The sequence below is a fragment of the Sinocyclocheilus anshuiensis genome, unplaced genomic scaffold (assembly GCF_001515605.1).
Source record: "Sinocyclocheilus anshuiensis isolate Anshui unplaced genomic scaffold, SAMN03320099.WGS_v1.1 scaffold1686, whole genome shotgun sequence".
Lineage (NCBI taxonomy): Eukaryota > Metazoa > Chordata > Actinopteri > Cypriniformes > Cyprinidae > Sinocyclocheilus > Sinocyclocheilus anshuiensis.
In genome coordinates this window covers 244,887-249,443 of record NW_015547717.1, presented here as the reverse complement: position 1 = coordinate 249,443, position 4,557 = coordinate 244,887, and the positions used below count along the sequence as shown (strand labels likewise).

The 4,557-nt window shown below is 37.7% G+C and overlaps 1 long non-coding RNA gene across 1 annotated transcript; it reads left to right on the top strand.

Annotated features, from left to right (window-relative positions):
* The first annotated feature begins 1,394 nt into the window (after positions 1–1,394).
* On the top strand, positions 1,395–3,627 carry LOC107704211 (uncharacterized). The gene is made up of 3 exons (XR_001635925.1): positions 1,395–1,480; positions 2,441–2,517; positions 2,924–3,627. It is a non-coding gene; the product is annotated as an uncharacterized LOC107704211 (long non-coding RNA).
* Positions 3,628–4,557: the final 930 nt, after the last annotated feature.

Genomic DNA, 4,557 nt, shown 5'->3' with positions numbered 1-4,557 from the left:
GGGGTGGCAACACCAAAGCAAGCCCCCATGCATAGTTTCTGGGGATTTATGGTCTGACATACACAGTTGTGTTCACAAATATTGTATTACCATTAAGTAATCATCTATACTGTTTAAAATGAAAAATAAATAACAACATTTCAATATCCATCATGGCACCAAGTGAATACACAACATAAAAAACTTCAACAGGTTATAAATGTTTCTGAGCTTGTATCACTAAAGAAGACATTCGGTTCTATTAAAATTACATAGGCTACTTAGATGTTTAGTGCACGTTTAATAACAACAACTTTTGAATTTCCTAACATTAGAAAGAAATACAATAATATTAAAGCACTGAAACTGTTTGATTTTCTGTTTTTAACAGAGGTAGGAATGTCTGTAATCACCCAGAACAAACTCTATCACCCATATACTCTAGCAACACCCCAGCAACTGCATAGCAAGAGCCTAGCAACCACCCAGAGTATCCTAGCAACCAACTAGCAACACTTTAGCAAACATCTAACCGACCAAACCATTTATGATTTTAAACAAGACTTTAAGACAAGCCAGCATAAATTTGTCTTTCAAACTTTGTATTTTTCAGCTGCTTGCACACATTTTCAAAACTTTGCCTCTTTTTTTCAAAACTGTACACACAAATCCAAGAATTGCACACACAAAATGCAAAATATCTCACATCTCTTGCAAAATGAAGCACTGCATTCAAAGTATCACAAACATCTCAAAAGCAAACATTTGCAAACACCTTTGCCATAATATTAATTCCTGTTAGTTTTGTGTGTTACATAGAGAATTGTGTTGTGTTTTGAAAAAGTGTTTTATGGAATTGAAAACGGAGTCAAAGGCCGAGAATTAGTGTATGGTTTTACAGGTTTGGTGTGTGCTTCTGCTGTTTGAGTGTCAGGTTTCAGAAACTGTGTGACAAGTAAAGATTTTGTGTGTAAGCAGTTGAAAAAAACTGTAAATGCTTACAGTTCAAGTAAAAAAAAAAAAAAAAAACACTTGTCCCTTTTAGACTTGCACTCTATTCATTTGCTGCTTGTTTTCTTAAAAAAAAAAAAAAAAACTAACACTAGCTTTCTAATCTTGTTGTATTCTATCTGTTTCCTTTTAATTTATTATACAATTAACAAAAGCAAAGAAGACCTCTAACACTAGCTTGCTCTATTCTTTTTCTATACTATGTTTTCTTTTTATGTATTATATTATTTAAAAAAAACTCTTGCTACGTGTACTGTGTTAAGCTAACCGAGACTTCCCTGATAGCAACAGACTCCGGGGCTCCGCTGTACTGTCAGACTCTGTTCGGTCATTCGCCCAGAATCTGTCAGCTAGCGGACTCATGATGGACACGGCGCGGATTAGCGATCCGAACACGGGTTTTTTTGTTTTGTTTTTAACCGGTGCGTCTCAGAAATCCTCCTCAGAGTGCAGAAGCTGCGGCCGGCCAGGTTGAAGAAGACTGAACTCGGTAAGAATACTTTTAAAATATGCTTTATTTGTACAGTTGCCAGTAACATTAACATTAATAAAGTTGTTAATTGCGTTGTTGTAGTTTTTAATTTTTGAAATTGCGTTGTGGAATGTCCAGTTAAGGTTAGCTCTTTAGCATTATTAGCATTATCATAGATTTGAGTACGTTAATAATAGGCCTATTTGGATGGGATCCGGCTTTTAATCATATATGTAACGTTAGGTAATTTTTCACCCCTCTTCAGAAATAACTGCAGGCGAGAATAAACTCTTTTTTTTTCATTTAAATTTGGTTCTAGAATATTAGCTCAAGTCTATTTTTATTTATATTTCGACAAATATATCCCCCAGCTCTCCTCGTAATGTTGTTTTAGTACATATGAAATAAACTAGCGGACTCATTCCGGAGGCTGGGCGGATTCTTCTAGCAGTCGCGTCTCTGAACTCGGATCAGATCAGATCCTCCTCAGAGTGCTGAAGCTGCGGCCGGCTGAACTCGGCAAGAACACTGTTTAAATATGCTTATATGTACAGTTGCCAGTAACATCAAGGTTAATAAAGTAGTTAATCGCTTTGTTGGCATTTTTAATTGTGAAATTGCGTTGTGGAACGTTAGCTCTTCAGCACATTAGCATTATTGTAGATCTGAGTAAAGTTAATATCAGGCCTATTTAGACGGGATCTCCTTCTTTCTGTGAGACGCGGTAACAGTTAGTCCTGAGCGTATATGTAACGTTAGGTAATTTTTCACCCCTCTTCAGGAATAACTGCAGGCGATATTATGCTATATTTTTCATTTAATTTTGGTTCTGGAATATTAGCTCAAGTCTATTTTTGTTTATATTTTGACAAATATATTCCCCACCTCTTGTAATGTTGTTTCAGATAATTTATATGAAATTAAAAAATACTATGATACCGTGAGTGTGTGTGTGTCTGTGTGTGTGTTCTATTGCAGCTTCACAGCTCATTCAAGTGCTCCAGTCTGGTTTTTGATTCTACGTCATCCTTCGATATTCTACTTCATCTTTAAAAGTAAGATTAAATTACTTTTTAAAAGAGTAATTTTTTTAAAGAGTTTTAAACTTAATTTAGCCAACTAGTTTGTCAAATACTGACAATGATACACACTTCAGCTTTTAACGTGTAATAACCTACTTTTACATGTGTGTGTGTGTTCTGTTGCAGCTTCACAGCTCATTCAAGTGCTCCAGTCTGGTTTTTGATTCTACATCAACCTTCGATATTCTATTTCATCTTTAAAAGTAAGATTAAATAGAGTTTAACCTACTTTTACATCCTACATTTAACAGTAATCTTTGCTATGAGATGACATGAAATTTTGTATGGAAATGTGCTTGTGTGATTACAGGTGCTGTGAGAAAGTCAACACCGATACTTGTTACTTATTTCAATGTTTCTGTCTCACTCTTGTCCTAAGGTTATCATAGTCAGCCGGATCCGGTCCGTATCCAGATCAGATGATGGACCTGCACCCTGAGACCACCACAACGCAGCCCTGAATGTCAGGGAAGACCACAACAAGTGAACATCACGACTGGACTGACATCAGCACAGATCCTCAGCAAAGACCACGAGAAACACACAAGTCCTCTGCACAGACCCCTGTGGCCAGCAATGAACGTGTCAGGCCAGGAGCTGCTAGGACCACAATGCAGTTTTATCCTGCTTCTAGTCACTGTTAATCCAGTCGTCCACTACTGGCTAAACGGCAGCCCTGCTGGACAGACTACAACTTCTCCTCTGATCAGATGACAGCGTGACGTATCCTGATCTTCAAGCAGCAGCAGCTGGATGAAGTATTCTGAATGACATCAGTCCACAATCTCACTAGTGAAGCAGCCTGAGATCATAATCACACCATCTTTGTTCATTTATCCAGAGGAGAGCTGAGCTGACTGCTCCTGGTTTCTCCCAAGCTGTTTTTTCTTCGTTTCAGTCACCTGCTGGAGTTTGGGTTCCACTGTCACCTCTGGCTTGCTTAGCTGGGGTTTAAAAGACACTGAATATTCAAGAATAATATTGATTTGATTGTACTGACACTATTGCATAATGACAAGACTTGAACTGAATTGAGCTGGATTATGATATCACTGTTTTCTCCAGAGCTGCTTTATCGCCAAGACTTTGTTTCATAATGTATTAATTTTGCAACATTTTCACTGATATTGAATTTTATTAAATCAACATCAAGCTGACACAAAGTGAATAATGAAACTTTTGTGTACTATAAAATTCCTTATAGCTGAATTGAACTAATTCATTCGTAAATGTTTACAAAGTTATTGAACTGAATTGTGTTTTTAGAGGTAACGTTTTTCATTAAATAAAACAATGTTTTTGTACAATTTGTGGTTGCATTTTATTTTTCTTCATGTAATTACCTACTTTTTATACAGTGTTTCATTATTACTGGCCAAGCAAAGTTTAGATTTGTTTCAAGTTTTGAATGATTTTATGGTTTATTAATATTAATAAAGGGAGACATATTACACTTTTATAGAGCAGTCTAGTCTATATAATGTTTGTTGGCTCTATTTTAGGTATTTCCATAGCTAGTTTTGGCCAGATTACCCATTTTAAATAAGGTATAGACCCACATAATGAACGGGTCCGGATCGGATCCGGGCCGGATGAGTTACTTAATCAGCGGGTCCTGATCGGATCCGGTTCGGATCCGTTTTTTATCAACGGGTCCAGATCAGATCCGGGCCGGATGAGCTACTTCATGAACGGGTCCGGATCAGATCCGGGCCAGATAAACCAGCGCATCCGGGTAGGGTCTGGACCGGATCCGGTCCGGATCCGTAATCCTTATCTGTTCCGGATCCGCTGCGCTGTGCAAGTGGACTCCGATACGAACCCGTTTTGCGGATCCGTTCCGGAGCTTGTGGTGACTCCGGGGCGGATCCGCTCCGGAGTCATTTTGCTATCTGGGTTGTTATAGCACTTATATATTGTTGCTCTTTTGTTGATTCTGATTGCTTCCATTGTCCTCGTTTGTAAGTCGCTTTGGATAAAAGTGTCTGCTAAATGACTAAATGTAAATGTAAA